General features: G+C 35.3%; 1 protein-coding gene across 1 annotated transcript in view; it reads right to left on the bottom strand.

Moving 5' to 3' along the window:
- The window catches only part of LOC135216094 (DNA oxidative demethylase ALKBH2-like), a 584,266-nt gene that overhangs the window by 37,783 nt on the left and 521,047 nt on the right, over positions 1-25,436 (bottom strand). Inside the window, 1 exon segment of the mRNA XM_064251115.1 lies at positions 2,336-2,441. The gene's annotated coding sequence lies outside the window, so the exon portion shown is untranslated.

Raw genomic sequence — 25,436 nt, 5'->3', positions numbered from 1 at the left:
ATTGATTGGTTATGTCTATTAAAACTACCGTCATAACATCCAGGTTACTGACGCCGTCATAAATTTGAACAGAAAACTAAAAATAAATAATTAAGTTTAAAAAAAATTTCATATAAAAATACCTAAGAATATATATATATATAATTATATATATATATATATATATATATATATACTATATATATATATAATATAGATATATAATATATATATATATATATATATAATAATTATATTTGTTCGAATATATATCATATTCGAATATATTATCAATACTTTCAGGTATGATTACATATACATAGACAAATGCTTAAAACGACAAGTCAGTCCATTCCAAATTTGACTTCTTATTTACCATTTCTAATATTTACCCTGCGACAAATTTACCCATACCATAAAAATGACTAAACGTAGCATCTAAATACCCAATACAAATATAATTTGTTGAGCCATAGCGAAAAGATGACCATTCCTTAAGCAAGGACACAAACAAACAACAGTCTCGAAAATCTGAAACTGGTTTTGTTCCAGTCCTTTTCTTGATGCATTGGAGTTAACAGCGTGAGAATAAAGTGGACACAGAAATATAACCCCCACTTCATTCGATTTCAGCCTCCTGCCTCCACTCGCTATCTATAGGCTGATACAAACTTACTGTAACGTAAAGAAGTTAACGGGTTTATCTCATGCTGTCCCTATAACTAAAATTTGCTCACCCATTTCCATCACCGACTCTCTACTTTCACAAAACTGTCACACAATCCCGGACCACAGGGAGAAATAATATGAACATTTAAATTCACAAACCATTCCACACTGCATGATCAAACCATGTACTAGACTCTATTGACCACAGCCTTACGCTTCTTTCCCATACCTTAGAATCTAACAAGAAAAATTCATACCTCTTGCAGAGGCACCGACAAAACACACTTCCAAAATATACAAAGCAAATGCAAATGCAGGTGTGTTGTAGCAATCATTACGCAGGTGATAAGAATGTTCTTTTTCTTCTGTACCTCTCCTGTTTTGGTAGTAAGCGGATGGGACACGTAGCTAATGATGCATATAAACGCTGCTTTAAAATTCCTTGCACATCATGAAGTGGTTTTCACAGCGCTGTTCTTTTTCTTTCTAAATTGTGCTTTGTTCGTCAGTTTGTATCACAGTGGCTGCAATGTACTAGACTATGCAAGAAATACCCGGCAGAGTGACAGTATGCATATTCAAAAATAAAACTCTAAAACTCAGCATTAGAGAAAATTCGGCATCAGGAATGTCAAAATGATACGGTGATTACTAAGTAATCAGGGAATATTAAAATGATACGGTTAATTACTAAGTAATCAGGGAATATCAAAATGATACGGTTGATTACTAAGTAATCAGGGAACTTTAAAATCATACGGTTGATTACTGAGTAATCAGGGAATATTAAAATGATACGGTTGATTACTAAGTAATCAGGGAATTTTAAAATCATATGGTTGATTACTAAGTAACCAGGGAATATTAAAATCATACGGTTGATTGCTAAGTAATCAGGGAATATTAAAATCATACTGGTGATTACTAAGTAATCACGGAATATTAAAATCATGCGGTTGATTAATAAGTAATCATGGAATATTAAAATCATACGTTGATTACTAAGCATTACAGGAACTTCCATTAGAAAGACCTACGGTTTATAAAAGAGCCTTTCATTATCACAATTTGTTAAAATATATTAGCACAAGTTAACGATTGCTATATACACATATATAATTATTCAAACGCATTATTTAGTCCCAAATACCGTTTCATATTGAATTAATTCGGGAATAACATGCACCCAAAGGGAATTATAACTGGTAAGTCCTTCTGCGCTGGCCAGGTTCAAACCACTGCTCTGGTTTACAAATAACAACTGGCAGTGACTTTGACCACCCTGCTAGCACGCAAGTATACGAGACAAAAATTCATGTATAATTATGTATAAATGTAAGAGTGTCTAATCCATAGTTTTCGAGGTTGCTAAGATGAATAGTGACACTCCCTCTAACCGAAGTATCCTAAAGCATGCCAGATGGATGCTCCATGCACTTCAGAGTTCTTCTAACATAGTTCACAGGGCATCTTTATTTGTTATACTGTAAGGATCTTACTGTATATCGTTACCTGACCACTTGTCGACAGGAAGAAGAAGAAGAAGAAGAAAGGTAGCCAGAATCAGTCTTATTCTCACATGACTAATAGCTATGAATCCTTACCAGTGATTTCAGTACTAAGGACAAAATCACATTTACCTACTATTGAAAAGGTCATGCACCCAAGAGTGAAATGTGAAACTTACCTAAGAACTTAAGAACGATAGCGAAATAGGGTCACATAATCTAACCAGGAAGTACTTTACGATGTAGCGCTCCTGTATTGCAAACACGTTCCCTCGCAACTGTATTCTGCAAGGAAATGAAAGGATGGCACCTGAAATGTTGGAGGATTATAAATTGCTAAAATCCTAAAAATCAGTAAAAGATCGAGACAACAGTAGGAGCAATAAAAACGGCAATAACATGAATAATAATAGTACTAATGATCAAGGTCGAAACGAAAAAGAAGCAGTAAAACTATCAGAAATAATACTAATAGTAGTTATAGCAGTCAACGAACGCAAAATAACAATAAAATCCTGTTTAATTTTCTGACTTTCTTTAATGCAAAAAGATTTGGTTGTCACTTATGAAAATCCCAAAGAAGTTGTCGAATAAATAGACAAAACTTTACTTGCAAAGAGTGTTTGTTTGCTGTGCGTGACGTGATTTCGCCGTTGTCTTGTAAGTATACGTATGTATGTATGTATGTATGTATGTATTTATGCATGCATGTAGATTATATATGACATATAATATAAATATATATATATATATATATATCTAATAAAAGGAGCCCATAAAAACACCAAAATAAGTAGAGAGAAAAGTGGTGTTTTTATGGGCTCCTTTTATTAGATGGAATTCTGTTGTTACAGAACACTTTTACCAGTCATATATATATATATATATATATATATATATGTGTGTGTGTGTGTGTGTGTGTGTGTGTGTGTGTATAATATTGTCATAATTAATACCGTAATATCGAATTCTCTTATTAAGAATAACTTACACCCAAAGGGAATTTATATAATACGTACCCCTTGTGCGTGTATGTAAATAGTAGACATACGAAGAAAAGTACTAAGAAATGAAAAAGAGAACGATAAAAAAAAAATGCTAAAGAAAAAACAGAACATACCCAACTAAAGGTATTGGCATTCGTGCCCGCGGTTCTGTCCGCAGAGGAATCGCCAGGGCCTGGACGACCAGTTGTCGCCTGTAACCACCTAAGGGTCAACAGCGACAGGTCGACGCTCCTAAAATGGTGCGACAGCTCCGCCCCCCCTTCCCCCCCCAAAAAAAATCCCCCCAAATCCCTCGGGCAAATAAAATTCCTCCTGTAGGGGGCGAATAGTGGTGATAAGAGAAAAATTAAAAAAGAAAAAAAAAATGTTATGTCTGCCCTTCGTGGAAGCTGACTTTCTTAAAGGGGTGAAAGTCAGACCATTTTTTTTTTTTTTTTTTTTGTTTTTTTTTTTTTTTTTTTAAGGGGGGGGGGGGGAGGGGGGGGAGGGAATTACCTAGGACGAAAATTAGTATACTATCGGGACTGTTATGAGAACAAAAGGCAAAATGTGGATGGAATAAAATAATACATGAACAGCTATGTAGATAGAGCAGTTGGTTATATATATAAAATGAAAAAAAATACAATACGAAGAAAATTAAGATATGTTCATGACCAAAACAAATTTTGGCCTTACTCTGCACTCTCAACAAGTTTGTCCCAAATAGCATGACAGCGAACCAAAACACTGCAGTTAATGACCGAAATCATATATTAAAAATGTAAACACACGATAGTAAGTACTTCTGCAAATGTTCTGTGAAATACATAAACAAAATTCAACTGGTAAAAATTGTTTTCTGCACGTGAAGGAATGGAGTAAAAGTCTTGGAATTTCATTACATACAGATTTACTATAGCCGTTTTATTGTTTCAAAACACAGCACCATGCAGAGCTACTAGCAGAGTAAGGCTCGTTATGCATAAATATTTTCTATGCTTACTCGTCCATTTTATCTAAATATGATGTCACCTTAACAATTCCCACATCTCATAAGTCTATCTTGTATGATTTAAGTTCCTGACACAAATTTTTTTTTTATGAACTTTCAATACAATTTTCCCTTTAATATCTCGGAGTATCCAAGCGGTAATCTTTTCATTTATTTTAATTTCCATTTTTCTCAAATAATTTCCTATTATACACCTTCCCTCCGATATTTGCTACTTCGTAATGATCAGACTCCATCTTTCTTTATTAAATAAACTATCCTTCTCAGGTATTTAAATTATCTAATCACATTTTTGGAGGTCCTTCTATCGGACTTCATTTGGTCCATCTGGACCGTTTCCCATTCCATAATCTCTAGGTGACTTTCAAATTTAGCTCTCAAAGCAGAAGAATATGTAACTCCACTGCTCTCAATTATGTTTGCGATATCTTCTATTGTTATTTCAAAATTTCAGTAATTTTCCTTTGGTTCTCACCGAGGTTCTTCTTTCAATTAACTTATTCCTTCTTGAAAATCTCACCTGAAACTGGTTTCTCCTCTGGAATGATTCAGTTCCCATTTCCACACATTCACAATCAGTTCTCCCTCAGCAAAATTTTGTGTTTATTGCACGAATGTGAAATCAGCTGAGAAATGTTCCTCTGAAGCTGAAAAGCAGATTGGGAACTCGGAGACTGAGATGATCTGGTTGACGGGATGAGAATGGAGGACGGTAACCACTTGATAAAGCAGAGAAGATCAAGGAGGGAGGACAGCGAAGAGGACATGCCCCATAAGGGATTTCAGGCGGCCTGTGCAAAATATAGAAAAGACAGAAGATGGAGAGAACTCGTCAGACATCTGAGGAAAACCATCACGAAAACGAATCTGATGACGATAACAACGTTCGACTTTTTTTATTTGCTAAATAGCTCCCGCCTTTAAGAATCTATTTTTATACTTACCTCCAACTAGGGGGTTAGGTTTTCGATCCAGTTTCTTAACAAGATTAAAAAAATACGTTATATATGGAAGTTTTACGAAAATTTCACTGCTTGTGGGTCTTGTACTTGGCAAGAACTTATATTTTATAAAGGATACATTAAGTTAGGTTACTAAAAGTAGGTCTTGTAACTGGCAAGAACTTAAATGTCTTGAGGGATAAGAATGAAACTTCAAAACTTTCAAATGTGTCAAATGTCACTTAAGAATTTAACATCAACTTTAACTTTTGAACTGTATGAGATGGAAGCTTCATATTAAACTTGCATATTCCTCTGGTGTCATTCTGCTAAGTGAAGTCAAGGTCACATTCAGTAAAAATTCATATGAGAATTTATCCATACTCATATGTACAAGTTTTGAACTACTGACGATGAACTTCATGTTTGGTATGCATATGTCATCCACTAATCATGCCCATGAGGTGAGCAAGGTCAAAGTCAATGTCAAGGTGTTATTTTAGGGTCTACGTTCATAACATAATTCAGCTGTGACCGCAATATTTAAACTTTATGAGAGGGACACTTCATACTTGGCATACGAAACTCATTCATGGCCGAAATGATGTCGAGAATGATGTCGAAAAAGATGTCGAGAATGATGTCGAAAATGATGTCGAAAATGATGTCGAGGCCACATGAAAATTTCACCTTGACTATAATAACTCCTGTACCAAACAAGTCAAATACTGGACATTTTGTAGGTATCATTTTAGGAGGCGATTTTTTTTTTTTTTTTTTTTCCCCTTGCATCGAACCAGTGGTTATTCAGCAACGGGACCAGGGGCATTACATGACTTCCAAACCACGTCGAGAGCGAACTTCTATCACCAGAAATACACATCTCTCACACCTCAATGAAATGCCCGAGAATCGAACTCGCGGCCACCGAGGTGGCAGGTCAAGACCAAACCGATTACGCCACTGAGAGGGCGATGGGGGGGAATTCTACACTGCCCAGCTTGGGTACAGGTCCGCAGTATCTGAAAGGCTTTGTCTCCTCAGCAGGTACCCTAGGCTCCTTTGTTATTTGCTGAATTCATTCGGTTCAATTTACCACCATTATTATTATTTTAATATGACCTTTCAAACAATCTTATTATCATACACATACACACACCCATTTGGTAAAATTGTGTAGGTCTTCAAATTACAGAATAAGATTTTAACCAAACTGCAATATACTGCAATTCTGCATATATATTCATATTAAAATAAGAAATATAAGAAGAAGAAAGTAAAAAAAAAAACACTGATAAATAACAGAGCAGATATATATGAAATTCAGGTCTCACTTTAACCAGAACTATGGAGAAAAAATCCAAAACATTACGAAATCCAGAAGATACAAAGTTCATTGTATAGCCCGTATAATACAGTATACACAGAAACCGCAATAAAGGCCAGCAAAACTATGGAATTGGCTAATAACACATCTAAATAGCTTTTAAGAAGCGTTACAACATCCTCTCGAGAATCAGCTTCGCTACCAAAACTAGGAAGACTGACCGACAGTTTCCCAGAAAAGGGGGAATGGAAAATGTAGTCTAAATTCTTGTTAATACTGACTACCCTTCCCCGTCTCTTTTTTGGACATACACTGCCGTTGGCGTTAACTTCCATCATTTTAATCTTTGTTATAAAATTATTAATGTCCTATTTCTCCTCTCCCATTTTTCATATGCATGTAATTTTTCTTCAGTCTACATAAATATAATAATAATAATAATAATAATAATAATAATAATAATAATAATAATAATAATAATAATAATTCTTGTTATTACTGACTCCCTCCCTCCCTTTTTTTGGACATACACTGCCGTTGGCGTTAACAACAATCATATTAATCTTTGTTATGAAATTGTTAATGTCCTATTTCTCGTGTCCCATTTTCATATATATGTAATTTTTTTTTCAGTCTAGATAATAATAATAATAATAATAATAATAATAATAATAATAATAATAATAATAATAATAATAATAATAATAATAATAATAATGGCTAAAGAGTGCATGGGAAGAAGGACTAATAAAAGTAGACGAAGACCCAGAAATATACAGAGACAGAAGAATGACAGACAGAACAGAGGACTGGCACAACAAACCAATGCACGGACAATACATGAGACAGACTAAAGAACTAGCCAGCGATGAAACATGGCAATGGCTACAGAGGGGAGAGCTAAAGAAGGAAACTGAAGGAATGATAACAGCGGCACAAGATCAGACCCTAAGAACAAGATATGTTCAAAGAACGATAGACGGAAATAACATCTCTCCCATATGTAGGAAGTGCAATACGAAAAATGAAACCATAAACCACATAGCAAGCGAATGCCCGGCACTTGCACAGAACCAGTACAAAAAAAGGCATGATTCAGTGGCAAAAGCCCTCCACTGGAGCCTGTGCAAGAAACATCAGCTACCTTGCAGTAATAAGTAGTACGAGCACCAACCTGGGGGAGTGATAGAAAACGATCAGGTAAAGATCCTCTGGGACTATGGTATCAGAACGGATAGGGTGATACGTGCAAATAGACCAGACGTGACGTTGATTGACAAAGTCAAGAAGAAAGTATCACTCATTGATGTCGCAATACCATAGGACACCAGAGTTGAAGAAAAAGAGAGGGAAAAAATGGATAAGTATCAAGATCTGAAAATAGAAATAAGAAGGATATGGGATATGCCAGTGGAAATCGTACCCATAATCATAGGAGCACTAGGCACGATCCCAAGATCCCTGAAAAGGAATCTAGAAAAACTAGAGGCAGAAGAGTGTGATCCTAGAAACGGCGCACATAGTAAGAAGAGTGATGGACTCCTAAGGAGGCAGGATGCAACCCGGAACCCCACACTATAAATACCACCCAGTCGAATTGGAGGACTGTGATGGAGCAAAAAAAAAAAAAAAAAAAAAAACAAATAAATAAATAATAATAATAATAATAATAATAATAATAATAATAATAATAATAATAATATAATAATTCTTGTTATTACTGACTCCCTCCCCCCCCTTTTTTTGGACATACACTGCCGCTTGGCGTTAACTTCAAATCATATTAATCTTTGTTAAAAAAACCATTACGTCCTATTTCTCCTGTCCCATTTTTCAAATGCATGTAATTTTTTCTCAGTCTAGATGATAATATAAAGAAATAATAATAATAATAAAATAATTAATTATGATTATTATTATTATTACTATTATTTTATTATTATTATTATTATTATTATTTATTATTATGTAGACTGAGAAAAAAATTACGCGTGTACGTAAAAACGAAAAAAATGGGGCACAAGAAATGGGGGGGGGGGGTGGGGGGGGGTTGTCGGAGTCAGTACTGACAAGAATTAATATTTTTATATTATTTTTTCAAGTATTTCCCTACAATTTCGTTCATCAGCTACAATTCTGTCATTTAAACACAAACCCACAGATTCTCAACGTGAGGCGAAGCACTCGGAATCAACAACAAACCTCGACTTGAGAATCATCAAGCCTGCCTTCAAAAGCAAGACAAAGAACCATAAATAAATGCCCGAAGGAGCGCAGAGGGCTAACCTAGACCTCCTGGAATGCGACGCCCTTCCAAGAAGAGGAAAGATGCAACAGGAGTTAGGGTCATTAACTGGACCACGGTTAGCCCTGCTATTTCCTAAGGTGCGTCTTGACCACCAGCCTCTCTCTCTCTCTCTCTCTCTCTCTCTCTCTCTCTCTCTCTCTCTCTCTCTCTCTCTCAGTGTGACGTCACTGGCAACCTTGGTGATGCTTTAGCAACATTGAGTCATCATAAGTCCCCCGACCTCTCCCACTCTTCCTCTCCCGGCTGGGTCTGGCTTCCAGAGGACCGAGTTCTGATGTCAACACAGGAGTCGCTTGTAACACGATATTCTCTATTGGGCGCCCAATGAATGTTGCTCCTCTTCCTTCAAATTCGGACCTTTGCCGTTTCCTTTCAAGTTATGACTCGTTTTTGTTCTTTCCCAACGTCTGTTTACCGAGAATTTTAAAAGTTTTGTCCTTCAAAAAGGCGCCTGACTGCCCTTGTCTTTGGGCAGAACTTGGAAGATTTGTGCGAACATACGCACACACGCACTATATCATTTATATATATATATATATAGTATATATATATATATATATATATATATATATATATGTTATATATATATATATATATATATATATATATATATATATATGTGTGTGTGTGTGTGTGTGTGCAGGTATGTGTGTGCGTGTGGCAAAACTATAGTTTGTATGTATACGAGTATATACGTGTATATATATACACTTACATACAATATATATATATATATATATATATATATATATATATATATATATTTATACCAAAATTCCTGGCGTCCTAAAAAAAAAAAAAGGAAAAAAAGTAGATTGGTTTTACCTATTTCCGTTACGACTCTAGGAAAACTATAAAGTAATCTGAGTACCCTATCTAGGGAGGGTTGACGGTCATAAAAAAAGGAAAAAATGACGATAATGACGATGATTATAAAAAAAAAAACGGTCAATATTTCTTAGAAGCATCATGACTCACTCAAGACTCAAGTCCCGTTTTGCAATATTCTGACTCAGGGGACTTTTCCCGTATAGCTAAAACTTGTTTGTTGCAACAACAGCGATCTCTCTCCATAGTTGCAATAAAATTTTCCCCTCTCTCTCTCTCTCTCTCTCTCTCTCTCTCTCTCTCTCTCTCTCTAGCGCGCGCACACACACACACTCTGCTATCGAAACTTTCCCCCACCCCCAAAAAAACCAGTTTGTTGCAACATCGATAACTCTATAGTTGCACCTCTCTCTCTCTCTCTCTCTCTCTCTCTCTCTCTCTCCCGGTATATTTCCGTATTCACAACCATGGGGCCCAAAACCCACTCTTAAAACTCGTTTGATTTGTTACACATATTTTTTTTTTTTTTTTTTTTTTTTTTTTGCTTATTGTTCCCTGGAATGGTCAAAATAGGATGCGGAAATTCCAGAGCTGTTGTAATCGGGGACTACTGTTGAGAGAGAGAGAGAGAGAAGAGAGAGAGAGAGAGAGAGAGAGAGAGCTGCCTAGCTACACTCGGCCCACGTGTTGTGCAACATGACTGCAAGGCTTGTCTGCGCGCTGAGGTCATGTGACCTTGTTTATCGTCAGAAGTAAACGACCCTGTCACGAGATGATGCGTCGCTTCCTTTCCAAGTTTGGGGAGATTGATGCTAATCAGTCCCATCTCATTCAATGCTGATAAAAAAAGTGAGTTTCTTCTATTTTTTTTTATTTGTATATTATTTCTTTACGCAATAAGGATCGCGTGAAAATATTTTTTGACTTTAGTCGTAATTTAATTTTTAGGATTTCATTACTTTATAAAAAGGTTTGTTTAAAACTGAGCTAAGACTATTAGAAACCTTTTTATCTAGAAACATGAAAACTTACCTTGAATATAGATAACTCTGCCATCGGCAGGAAAGTATCTTAATTTATTTCCATTTTCATTATTATCTGTGTATTGACTGCATTATTTTATGTTCATCTGATGTTTTTTTTTTTTTTTTTTTTTTTTTGCGGTATAAATGCGTTAGTTTTTTTAATCTTTTACAGAACCTGAAGATGGACAGCTGTTCGAAACATTGTTAGCAAAACAATGTAAATAGAGGGGATTGATTGATTGATTTCTTAGTTCTTACTGGCGTCGTAACGACGAGGTTATTAACGGCGTATCATTAAAAGAAAGATTGATTGATTTCTTAGTTCTTACTGGCGTCGCGACGACGAGGTTATTAACGCCGCATCATTAAAAGGAATTACAAAGGAAAAGTCAATTAAAAAGCTAGAAATATATTTACATAAAAATCTGCCAGAGAACTACAGAGAACCCCAAAGCACACGAAATACCCATCCTACCTAAGGTTTGTTTTGACGCTATACAGCTCCTCACCCGATTAGGATTTCCTTCTTCCTCTAAGTATTTCACCACTACAAACAATCGTCAATTTAAAATCATTTATTTTACGTTCACTTCGTAAGAGGTAAAAAAGAAGTTTAAAAGTTGAATTCTATTTTACTCTTATATATTAAGTACAAATGTCACTGTTTAATTAGCTGGGGCCATTTAATGGCCTCAAGAATCCCAAAACAACGTGAAACAAAAGACAAAAATCCATGCAAGCGCCTCAGTGGCGTGATCGGTATGGTCTTGACCCGCCACCTCTGTGGCCGCGAGTTCGATTCTCAGGCATTCCATTAAGGGGTCAGAGATGTGTATTTCTGGTGATAGAAGTTCACTCTCGATGTGGTTCGGACGTCACGTAAAGCCGTTGGTCCCGCTGCTGAATAACCATTGGTCCCATACAACGTAAAAACACTATACAAACAAACAAAATCCAAGCATACATTACCAATCGCTGACAATTGATAAAAAAATGATCCAGGCGATAGTTAGACATCGTTTTAAAGCATTTTGACTCTAAAGCTTGCAGCACACTGGCATTTTCAGTAATTTTGCGAGAGAGAGAGAGAGAGAGAGAGAGAGAGAGAGAGAGAGAGAGAGAGAGAATAAAAGGCTTATGGTGATGTTTAGGCATGTCTTGTTACCTTAACGGAATATGGACGTTGACAATTTGCTAAACAGTACATAACGCAATGAAATACATATCTGTAAATACTCTTTGCATATTTAATATTTAACTCATTTACAAGCGTGAACACAATCAGAAACATCATTACAATCGTATGCATACATACATATACACTTAAACACATACTTGTATACACGCACAATATATATACATACATACACACATATATATAATATTTATATATACAAACACACACCCACACACACAACACACACACACACACACACACATTATATATACATATATATATATATATATATATATATATATATATATATATATATATATATATATATATTGACAAATGGACAAATAATCATACTTTAAAAAAGTACTTCAAAACCACCGATTGTCCCTTTTGACCTTCAGCACAAGTATGAGAAAGTTGCTTTACTTACTTCCCATTCAAGCCAACGCGCAGTGTCGGCAGAAATAGACAGAATATTAACTGTTAATTAAAAAGGAGGAGACAGAAAAGCACAATCAGTATTCAAGAAGACCAAGTGAGATCCAAGAATTCAGAAGATCCAGGAGAGATATAATATAACATTGGTATTCAAGAAGGCTGCATCATGGAATGATTATGATGAGTGAGTGTCAAAAAAATAAAAAGGAAATAAGTTATTAAGACGGTCTGTCAAACAGCCTGAGAAACTGCACGCACATGCATATATATATATATATATATATATATATATATATATATATATATATATATATATATATATATATATATATATATATATATATATATATATATATATATACATATATATATACTATATATATATATATATGTGTGTGTGTGTGTGTGTGTGTACCTATCACTCTTCTGTTTAAATGAATGAAGATACAAGCTTCTACAGAATCGGTTGAAAGTATGAATATAACAGTAACTATCAATTTTTTTTTACTGAGAAGCTTTCCTGTTGGAGAAAAAGACTTTATCTATCTATCTACATATGTATATACATATAGATAATTACTATGATTTTGTTGTAACTGATACATTAGCTAGGAGAGGTGTTAGCTGAGTAAATACTGAATATCAATCTCAAATCTAAATTTCTCAAACTTCGCGTGTGTGTGTGTGAGAGAGAGAGAGAGAGAGAGAGAGAGAGAGGGAGAGAGAGAGAGCGAGAGAGAGGAGAGAGAGAGAGGCAGAGACGAAAGGAGAGAGAGGATGAGAGAGAGAGAGAGAGAGAGGCTAATACAAGTAGATAAAACCATCGCATTTTTGACAAAAATTGCCCAGTACATTTTCCAGATATTTTCTTGGTGAAGAAGCAGAAGACACGAAGGAAAATCAACTACGCGTTCATTTCTACAGAATGTCACACGGACAATCATTTCTGATTTCACGGCACATAAATAATACACAGACACGTGATTTGAAGTGTCATCGGACGTCCGTAAACAAAAGCGCTCGTGCGCGCGCAAAAACAGAATTCGCCGAACAATTGTCCTTAACACAGCCTATAATATAAGGATTAACTCTCAGTCCTCCCCCCCCCCCCCTCTACCCCCTTCCCCATCAATTACCCGCCTCTCATACCTCGTCCTTGACTTTGTGTTTGGAAATCATCAACAATACTCAGGGGCACTGGATGGTTTTTGTTCATTTTGGGATTTTTCTTTTTTTAATTGTTCACTCGACCTTTTCTCCCGGACTAAAAGTGGAAAAATGAAGCTTAAAAAAAGCCAGTAGCCTTAATGATGTAAGTTGCCTTTTAAGCCAGGTTTCACGTTTGTCCTGCAGGTTGTTCATTGATTGACGTGTTTTCGAAGTGTTTTTAGCAACCAGTTTTTTTCTTCTAGGAAAGACCCAAAGATTCATATCGATAAAGACACACACAGAAAATAATAAATAAATAAATAAATAAATAAATAAATAAAATAAATATATATATATATATATATATATATATATATATATATACACATATGTATGTATATATGCATATTTTGTTTCTTGACATCTGTAATACGAAGAATTCTCAAACACACACACACACACACACATTCACACACACATACACACACACATATACATTATATATATATATATATATATATATATACTATATAATTATATATTAATATATATGTCTGTTGTGTGTGTATTCTTGAAATCCGCAATACAAAGATTATATATGAAAACTTCATGAAGAAGAAAAATATGAAATTAGAGAACCAATCCTGAGAAATCCTCACTCAGAAATTTATTTTGCATTTTTGAAGGTAGAGGTTTGGATTTTCCGTTTCCCAGTGAAGGCCCCAGGACTCTTCTGAATTCCGAAACTCATCTTCGCAATTTACTCTTTGTTCAAGGTCAAAGTCAGAACGCCATGAATTTATAATAATAAAAATATAAGGGGTTATAGTCAACAAAACCTCTAATTTAGCCCTCATCCTATTGGCATTTAAGAGTTAAAAATACAAAAACATTTAAATATTAAATAGAATTCCGTCATATCATTTATATTCAAAGAAAAATGAAGAGACATCATGGAAATAATTAGCGAATTAATTGCACACATGACAAGCTTAGGACCACAAAGAGTAAGGTCGCCGCAGCAAGAAAATGTTCACCACAACGAGCAACGTTTTCTAAGATGATCCTACAATAACAAAGCCACTTTAATAATATTAATAAGCAATGAACTGATGGTGCAGGTATTGAGTTACCATTAATACAGTAGGTTAAAAAATAATGCTTCCATCCTCAATATCAAGATTAGGGCCGGTGCTCTTGTGTGTGCGTGTGTGTGTTGGGGGAGGGGGGGGGGGGGGGGGGGGGGTGGAAATTCCCTAGCTGTCTGTGGAAGATAAGTTGCACCTAACAAGGCTTTTATCCTTATTTCAAAAGTGAAAGGACGAATTTTGAAATAACTGTTGTTGTATTTTTCACCTCTTATGGAAATGGATTGTCAGTGGAAATTTTCAGATAAAATTTATCAGAAAAAAAAAAAACATGAAAATAGCAAACATCCTGAACGCTACTGGATTATCTTCATCAAGAGCACAACATAAAGAAAGCGGCAAAAATAAGTGATAGCAACAAAATCATTTTAATAAATGACATAACACTCCCGTGATCTCTGAATGGGCGAAGAGAACTGGTGATTATATGAGGGTAAATACTACCTCTTTCTCTGTCGAAGGAAGCTTTCGCCAACTAATCATGGGTGGGCGCTTCCTTTGACAGAGAAAGAGAGCGCATACGTAAATACATATAACTATGGACTTTCCTCGCCCATTATTATTATTATTATTATTATTATTATATTATTATTATTATTATTATCCCACGTGAATAGCATTCAACCAGAACCACTGAAGCTCCATAAATCTGGAGATCCCAACATATAATTGTAGACTTTCTTCGCCATCATTATTATTATTATTATTATTATTATTGAATAAAATGGAAGAATTCAGCGAATTAATCTTATATATTATCTTGTCTATTTTTCTTATTACTCGCTTTTCTGGCTCAGCAATACTTCGCAATAATTTTCCAATATTCATATTGTGGATAATGCTGAAAGTGGTATTTTATTGGGAACAGGCTTTATTAATCAAAGACTGGTATTATCAGTATACTGGTATTATCATAATACTGGTATATGGGAAGGCGTTCCTCTGGTTCAGATCAAACAGGGGTCGTCTCTGGTATTCATCTGGTATTACTGCTGGTATAGCTCTGGCTTATCGCGACGTTTCAACCTTCTCGTAGGTCATCTTCTTGGCTGGTTAGCAGTAGAAGTGAAGAGATGGTGTATACAAGCCGATATTCATAGCTCTAGGATTCGAGCCGCTATAAACATCGGCTTACAGACACCATCTCTTCACTTCTACTGCTAACCAGCCAAGAAGATGACCTACGAGAAGGTTGAAACGTCGCGATAAGCCAGAGCTATACCAGCAGTAATACCAGATGAATACCAGAGACGACCCCGGCCTGTCATTGACCTCTCTTATGGAATGATACAAACACCGACGACGACCCCTGCTTGATCTGAACCAGAGGAACGCCTTCCCATATACCAGTATTCTGATAATACCAGTATACTGATAATAATAGTCTTTGATTAATAAAGCCTGTTCCCAATAAAATACCACTTTCAGCATTATCCCCAATATGAATATTGGACAATTATTGGGAAGTATCGCTGAGCCAGAAAAGCGAGTAATAAGAAAAATAGAAAAGATAATATATAAGATTAATTCGCTGAATTCTACCATTTTATTCAACAGAATTTGTTTAAAAGAGGGTCTTCTTCCAAAATATTATTATTATTATTATTATTATTATTATTATTATTATTATTATTATTATTATTATTATTATCATCCCATGTGAACAGCATTTAATCCGAACCACTTAAGCTCCATAAACCTACAGATCACAACCAACCAGTAGTCAGAAAAGCAGAAGAAAAAAAAAAAAAAAAGAACGAAAAGCGGCAGAAACTTCGATTGGAACAGAAGAGGAGAAAGAATTTGGAACACAATATGGAAACGAAGGATGTAAAATCGCAGTGTCGTCATTTCCCACAGTATCGCCAGATGACCTTGGAAATCACCTTCACAATGTCGCATCCGAAGGTGTAAATAAAAAAAAAATAATAAAAAAAGTTAAATATAAAGGAGAGATAAGGGAAAAAATCATCTGCCTCATGATGGTCCAGAAGAAGAGATAATTACTTCCCGTTTCTTCTTCTTCTTCTTCTTCTTCTTCTCTTCTTCTAAGAGGTGGCCTGAGCAGAGAAGGTCATATTTAGAATTTCTGTGATGTCATATAGCCTCTACTTTTGACTCTTTAACGACCGAAATCGTGGAAGTTAATCTAAGCAATAAAAAACAAAAAAAAAAGCCCATGCACCACATAAAACGAATAACAAAATACGCCGGAGATCCTTCGGCGCAATCGAGTTTTCTGTACGGAGTATAGTACTGTATGAAACTAAGCCACGGCCCATGAAACGCTTAGCCGCAGCCCACAAAACCTTCAGCCACTGCCCGTTGTTGGCACCTATAGCGTTCCCAGACGCAAGATAATGGCTAACTTTAACCTTGTATAAAATAAAAACTACTGAGGCTAGAGGGCTGCAATTTGATATGTTTGATGAATGGAGGGTGGATGATCAACACACCAATTTGCAGCCCTCTAGCCATAGCAGTTTTTGAAATCTGAGGGCGGATAGAAAAAGTGCGGGCGGACAGACAAATAGCCATCTCAAATGATTTTCTTTTACAGAAAACTAAAAATGCATTGTGCTTGCAAGTGTTTTCCTAATCCCGTTAGTGTAATCCTGAAAGAATCAGTCATTTTCTAGTCGAGATCGACTCGTTGCCAAAGGCCTCAAATGTCTATTTGGGTCAGCTGCCAGTATTTCCTATTCGCAGGCTATTGTGCTGAAGATAGTCATTTGTATCAAGCGCCAGAGTTTTCTTCTTTTTTTTCCCTCTAGTGGCGCCAGTGATATTTTGCACGGATCAGAGTCGTCTGTCGAATTTCTCGATTTTTACAAGTGTTCATTGTTGCCCACTGAAGTTTGGAGTGTCTTTCGCCGAAGTTAAGAATAGGATTGAAATCCTCATTTTATTGCTTACAGTGTTGCAAGAGTAAGTCCATTTCTTGAGATGATTTCCGTCATCAACTGCTGTCATCATTCGATATATATATATATATATATACTATATATATATATATCATATATCTATATATATATATATATAAATATATATATATATAGATATATATTATATATATATATGTATATATATATATATATATATATATATATATATAACTATATATATATATATATATATATATATATATATATATATATATATATATATATATATATAAATATGTGTGTGTGTGCGTGAGTGTTGAGAAGGCATTTTGGCAATTACAAATACGTGTGTATTTGTAATAGCCAAAATGCCCTCTTAATTTCTCGAAGTCTTCGCGCTTTTTTTGTATCTGTTTGTCACTGCAAAGCCTAAGATCCATGTGCAAGATATGTGCAGAAATTATGATGTCCGGGAGCGGGAAACGAACCCGGGTCCCTTAATCGCAACTAGGTCACTTTGCCGACCTGACCACGAGACCTCGTCGTGATTAAGGGACCCGGGTTCGTTTTCCGTTACACGGACATTATAATTTCTTCATATATGTCTTACAACTGGATCTCAAGGCTTTGTAGTGACAAGTGAATCCAAAAAAGCGCGATTAATTCGAGAAGTTAAGAGGGCATTTTGATTATTAAATTACACACAGATACACACACACACGCTATATATATATATACATATATATTTATACACACACACACACACACACACACATATATATATATATATATATATATATTATATATATATATATATATATATAGATATATATATATATCTATATATAATATATATATATAGATAGAATATAATATATATATATATATATATATATATATATATTAAAATTTAAAAAATTAGTAACTAAGAGAATAATCAGCAAATAAAGTTACAAAATACATGAGCAGGGGAAAGTGTGCTGAATGTACTACACTTTCGCAAGGAAATTCTATTATAAGACTCTGCGAGGCCAAGGCTCACAGAAACTTTGGCATTGAACAACATTTGAAAACACTGTTTACATGGTTGAAGAAACTAAACCTCAGATGACGTAGCAATCAAAAATAGCACCAGAGATATTCCAAACTAAAGATATATTCCGAACGTAGGAGAAAATACTGAGTATCCCCATCTTCAAGTTACTAATGAGAATTAAAATGAATTTCATCTAAATAAAAATAATATAAGTATACATATACTTTATAGAAAGCATGCCCTTTAGATATAGCCTATCATGCATCGTTGAAAACGGAAAAGAATGCTAACTGAAATTTATGAAAATTTATGATAAACTGAAGAAATCTACCTTGGTTTATTCTATATCGGTCTCAAACAAACTTTGGAGTAAGCGACGTCGACTAAGAGGTTAACAACTTTGTATTACAACCAAATAAATAACATCTAATTTATCTACTTAAACACTTTCAAACATGAACATTAACTGATGCGGTCAAACTTTCTTGTAATAACATTAGTGACAATACCAATTGTGAAGTAATGGAAAAACGGATCTAGATAGACTCAGAGTCACAACGAAGCTTGAAAAAAAAAATTATCTCTGGAACAATGAATCCTAGAAAAAGCAAATTTGTAAAAATCAAGTCTCCACGTAATCCTGCTGACAAAAGGGCAGATATGTAGGCATATAATCTTTCATAAACTAGCTATTGTGAAAGTACACACAAACAGAAAAATGTACCATCAAAAGTTTCTTAATTCCTATGAGTGGAGATTTTAGCTCTCTCTCTCTCTCTCTCTCTCTCTCTCTCTCTCTCTCTCTCTCTCTCTCTCTCTGCTTGCTCTATTCCATCACCCTGTCTGTATCAAGTTATCCGGTTGCCAGCCGTCTCGGCCTCTCTATTTAAGAATAAAAGAAAAAAAATTTGCTCCATATTAACTTAATATTCCCTCCAAAAACGTTTTTAGTTCGTCTATAAAGGGCCTTCAGGAAGAATGGAAAACCCTCCAAGGTGTACAAAAGATCAATTTTCGGAAAATAATTCATTATTACCGACTCAGGAAACAAAATCTGAGAGAGAGAGAGAGAGAGAGAGAGAGAGAGAGAGAACAAGAGAGAGACGAGAGGAGGAAGGAGAAGAGAGAGGGACCGAAGGAGAAGGGAGGAGAAAGAGAGAGATGACGAGAGAGAGAGAGAGAGAGATTCTATTAAAAAGCAGATCATCGTCAATCATGAGAAACGCATAAGCGATCCTTTTAAACTGTTAAAACTTATGACATCAGACGGTCAAATAAATACTACAAGAGAATATTTGATAATTGTCTGCAATCATTATCCCGCTGAAAAGCCCACATTTCCTAAAAAAAACAATCCGATTCATTTCCTCTTATTTCTTTAATCTTTCTTCCTCCACTTTAAACGAGATACCGGATCTAGTTATCAACACACCGAGTTCTACTATTATTTCCTCCATCACATCTGCGTGCAGGAAAGCAATTATTTTTAAAGATTTCAACATCACTCAGTAAATAATTTGCAATGAATTACGGTGTCTATCTGTTAGTTTTAATATCACATGCACGAGCGCGCAAACGAGCGCGCACACAAGAAATGCGAGCTCGCCAAGCACACATTAAACTCCTGGGAAAAGATGGCCGAGAGGGAAATTTCCCTACTCTCTGCTTCTGTGGACCTTAGTAGCGAATTAGGTCTCTCCTAGTTATCTAAGCCTTAGGTGTAAACTGCGAGTTACATAGAGCGTGATGCTACCAATTATCCCACAAGAAGCAAATACACCTTCGCGTCAAAACCTCTTTAATAATAAAGTAAACGTAAAAGATCAAATACCTCATAAATGTGTACCTTTGTTTAAAATTTGTTTATAATTAGCGTCCGTGCGTATATACATCACAACACCAATGAAAGTTTGTTTTTAAAAAATCCACGCACTTTTACATCGTCTAAATATAACACAGCCAGCAAACCACGCATATTCTACTTCCTAAATCATAAAACTTGCATAAAAATTCTTCTATCATTATTAATTCAATTTAGGAAGATTCACTTCAACTCGCAAAAAAAAAAAAAAAAAACTATAAAGATGAGAGAGGAATTCATAAATAAGGCTTCCTTGAAGAATCCGCGTCACAAAAATAACCACATGTCCGTAGATCCTGCATTAGACTTCCGGTCATGTTTTGAAGACAGGCACATTGCCCAGAGCTGAAGCCTCGTGACAACTAATTGCTGAGAAGACGAACAAATTGCTGAGAACCTATTTGTTTTCGAAGTCTCTCCCGGTTTTTACGTCATTCTCCTTCTCGAGGTATTTTGGTTCCCAGCAGCGCATGCGCAGGAATGTCGCAGTGTTCCGAGAAATTACGCAAATCTGCTAATTAAAAAAAAAAACATTGCTAATTAACAAAGTTACACATTTAGTACGCAAATCAGCTAATTTTAAACAAATTTTAAACAAAGTTACACATTTGGTCAATCTGCAAAGTTGAAGTAGTATATTTAATTAAAGATCCGTGCTATTGCAAATCCGTGAAGTTCCAGCAAGCTAAACTCATGAAGCTGACATGAATTGAGGGAATTCCAGAAGCTGAGAACAACTGAATCAAGAAAGATACTAAAAATGAGCAAAATTCGTGAAGATGTAATACAGTAAATCCAGATATAAGCGAAAAGTTTAGTAAAGCCGTGGGTATAAATCTCAAAAATCTATGAAGTTGACGATGTAACACATTGTAAAGTTGCAGTAAACAAAATCCAGGGGAAAAAATGCTACAAATTTACCAAACGTAAAGTTGCAATAAATTTTTGCAGATAAAAGGACCTGCAATACAGTAAAATTCAGTAAATCAATGAAGTTGCAAATTAGCAACTTCACTAAGTTGCAGTCAATTTTGCAAATCAATGAAGTTCTTACTTTTAAAACAGATCCTAAAACATTTCTGTTTCTCATAAGTCATCCTACAACTAAGCCTCGTACTGTCAAGTAAAGTTATTACTCGATTCATCACCCCCACTATTATGTGAGGTTAATGACTTTTCGGTTAATTGTGTCTGCCCAGACGTCTACCTTTCTTTCGAAGGATTACTCAAATCACACCAAAAATAAATGAGAACATTTAGATGCTGATAATAATCGTGAAAAAAAGCACCGTAAAATGCTATATAATATACATTTAAAACTTAAGAACGTAACCTTTTAAAATGCAAAGTGAGAATTTTTCGGGTACTCAAAACTTTTTTCAAGGCCGTAAAAATATGCAAAATAAGTAGTTGTTAAGTCAGCTTTAAATGAGCAAGGCTCGGCAAGAGGAACTTCTTCAGAAAGCCTCCCATCCCCCAAGAAGTAAATGAGACTTCAAACATTTACTTTAATGTATTGCAAGAACCACAATGACCTCTTCGCTTCTCCGTTGCCGAATATTTTGAAAATACTTTTGTACTGATGCCTCTCGGTGATAATCTGTACGAAAATATCACGAAATAAAGAGGATGCGAGGTATTTTATCTTTTACGTTTACTTTAGTATAGCTAATCGTAGCTATATCTTCAATACCACTTAGCGCAAGATACAGTGGTATGAAACAAAGGACCTTCCCAATATGACAACGATAAAAAGACCTCCTGTGAACAAACTCCCTCATTATGACTAGCCACAATATTTCGTAAAAAAAAATAAAAATAAAAAAATAAAAGAATAAAAAATAAGTAAATAAATTGTGGGAAAAGGAACTAATAGAGAATTCTTTTTCACATTTTCGAATTACAGTGAGTCCAAAAATTACTTTTGAAAAAATAACTGGTTGAATTACATTCACTTCCATTAATAGTTTTCTGCAATTCCTTCATGGTAATTAACTACCCCTTGCATACAATACGCTGACGGTAAAGTAATAACGTTCTAGGCCAGGCCGTCACATAAACAATATAAAGAAATCTATGTAAGTTTCCGTGGCTTCTAAAACAGTTTATTTACACATATGCTTTTTCTTTTGCCTTTATAACTCTTCATTGGTTATTGTTTTCATTCTTGCTTTCTTTTTTTTACATTCTTTTCATAGCAAGCCCTTTTTTCCAGTTAATGGCATTCTTAATTGTTCCCAATGAATGTTTGTATACGTTTCGATTAACTATAACAATAACAAGGAAGAAGGCAGTTGGTTAATCACCGAGTCTACCAACAAACTCATCCACGCCATTTGCTTAAAAACTCAGCAGTAATCAATCTAATCTACTCTTCCTTTGTTCTTCGATACTGTCATCTCTTCCACTTCCAGCCGAAGAAAGGAAGGGTCAGGCGAGAGGAAGAAGAGAGGGAGAGAAGGAAGGAGGGAAGGTGAAGATACTGGAGGTGGTGAATAAGGGGGGAGAGGGGGTTGAGGGGTAGGGGGGGGGGGAGATGGTGTTATGCTGCAGGGAACATTCCAGTGCTGGTCGTCTGGGTCATTGAGGCTCCAGAGAGGCGCTTCTTTGTCACCACAAAGTTCGATACCTACCAGCTCCTTTATCTTTCTTTTTTTTCATCGTCTTCTTCCTCTTCTTCTTCTTCTTTCCCTCCTTAGTCCTCTGTCTCTCATCTACCCCTTTTTCTTCCATTTCCTGTCTTGTGTATTTCAAAATCTCGTCATTTTTTACCTACTTTTTTTTATAATTGGTTTCTTTACTTTCTTTACCCCGGCAAAAAAGAAAAAAATTATTACGACTTTCTGGTGTCTTCTCTTTCCCCCATCAATGCCTTTATCCCGTACTTCTTTATTACCTTTATCTTTATCATCAACCATTTCCCTCCCTTTCTTCTAAAGTCTCTTCGTTTTCCTACCGAGTAAAAACTACAACTTTATCTCCATTAGCGTTTTGTCTTCATACTCTTTCCTTGTCGTTTAATTTGGCTTCGTTATCTCTCAGTTTTTTAAAAATTCATCAATCTATTTCTACGTTCCAAAGATGTTATTATTTCATAACAAAAACACTCTTCTTCTTCTTCTACAAGTTTTCACCTCCTATCCACACTTACTCTAAATTTCGGTAGCATCACCTTATAAGTTCACTCTATGATTATCTTCTACCTCCTTCCTCGACAACACTTCTTTGATTCTGGGTTTCCTCCTTCAACTATTGCACCATCACCTAATTTTCCGGGCGTTTACTTTTTTTCTTTTTTTTCATTCTTCCCGCTCAGGCCTTGCTCCTCCTCAAAAATAATGATATTTACAATGATGAATTTGGTAACCACCTTCCCATCAATATCTCTGAAGTAATGTCTTTTCAGGGAAGTTCATATTTAACTCTTATCGTAATCATGTCATTATTTCCGTACCGATTTCATTGCGTCAATCTTCTTACACTGTTAGTTGTCAATCTTCTTACACTGTTCACGGTTGGGTTCAATCATTCTACTTTACTTGTTTTCAGTTGTCAATCTTCTTACACTTTTGTTAGTTGTCAAATCTTCTTACACGTTTTCAGTTGTCAATCTTTCTTTACAGTTCAGTGCAATCTTCTTACACTGTAGTTTGTTAATCTTCTTACACTTTTCAGTTTGCCAATCTTCTTACACTGTTCAGTTGCCAATTCTTACACTGTTTTTCAGTGTAAATCTTCTTACACGTTCAGTTGTCAATATTCTTAGGCAGTCAGTTGTCAATCTTCTTACACTTTCATTGCCCAATCTTATTACACTGGTTTTCAGTTGCAATTTTCTTTTACACGGTGCAGTTGCCAATCTTCTTACACTGTTCAGTTGCAATCTTCTTACACGTTTTAGTTGCCAAATCTTCTTACACTTTTCAGTTGTCAATTTTCTTACACTGTTAGTTGTCAATCTTCTTACACTGTTAGTTGTCAATCTTCTTACACTTTTCAGTTGTCAATCTTCTTACACTGTTAGTTGTCAATCTTCTTACACTTTTCAGTTGCCAATCTTCTTACACTGTTCAGTTGTCAATCTTCTTACACTTTTCAGTTGCCAATCTTCTTACACTTTTCAGTTGTCAATCTTCTTACACTTTCAGTTGCCAATCTTCTGACACTGTTCAGTTGTCAACTTTACACTGTTTCAGTGGCCAATCTTCTTACACTGTTAGTTGCCCAATCTCCCCTCACTGTCAGGTGCCAATTCTTACAACTTTTCAGTTGCCAATCTTCTTACACTGTTCAGTTGTCAATCTTCTTACACTTTTCAGTTGCCAATCTTCTTACACTTTTCAGTTGTCAATCTTCTTACACTTTTCAGTTGCCAATCTTCTTACACTTGTTTTAGTTTGTTCCAATTCTTTTCTTAATTCAACTTGTTGCATTGCCAATTCTTCTTAGCAGCTTTTCCGTTTGTTCCAATTCTTCTTTTAGCACGTTGCAGTTGTTCCAATTTCTTCTTAGCCACTGTTAGTTGTCAATCTTCTTAACACTTTTCAGTTGTCAATCTTCTAACACTTGTTCGGTTGTCCCATTCTTTCTTAACTACTGTTCATTGTCAATTTTCTTACAGCTGTTTAGTTTTGTTTCAAATCTTTCTTACAACTGTTCAGTTGGCCAATCTTTCTTACACTGTTCAGTTGTTCAATCTCATTACAAGAACACTGTTAGTTGCATTCTTCTTTTTAGCCTGTTCAGTTGCCAATCTTTCTTTACCACTTTAGTTGTCAATTTCTTACACTTGTTCACTCGTTGCTTAATCTTCTAGCGACTTGTTCAAGGTTTTGTTGCAATCTTCTCTACCACTTTTCAGTTTGTCAATCTCTTACAACTGTTAGTTGGTTCAATCTTACGTTACACTGTTCAGTTGGTCCAATTCTTCTTACAACTTTGTTTTCAGGCAATTTTGCCAATCTCTTTACAACTGTTAGTTGTCATCTTCTTTTACACTGTTCAGTTGCCAATCTTGCCTTACACTGTTAGTTTGTCAATCTTCTTTACACTGTTTTCAGTTGTCCAATCCTTTCTTACCACTTTTGCAGTTTTTGTCCAATCTCTTACAACCTGTTTCAGTTGTTCATCTTCTTTTACACTGTTAGTTGTCAATC

Source organism: Macrobrachium nipponense, chromosome 6 (genome assembly GCF_015104395.2).
Source record: "Macrobrachium nipponense isolate FS-2020 chromosome 6, ASM1510439v2, whole genome shotgun sequence".
In the NCBI taxonomy this organism is placed as follows: Eukaryota; Metazoa; Arthropoda; class Malacostraca; order Decapoda; family Palaemonidae; genus Macrobrachium; species Macrobrachium nipponense.
The sequence above is the reverse complement of the archived record's forward strand: the minus strand, read 5'-3'. Positions and strand labels throughout refer to the sequence as shown.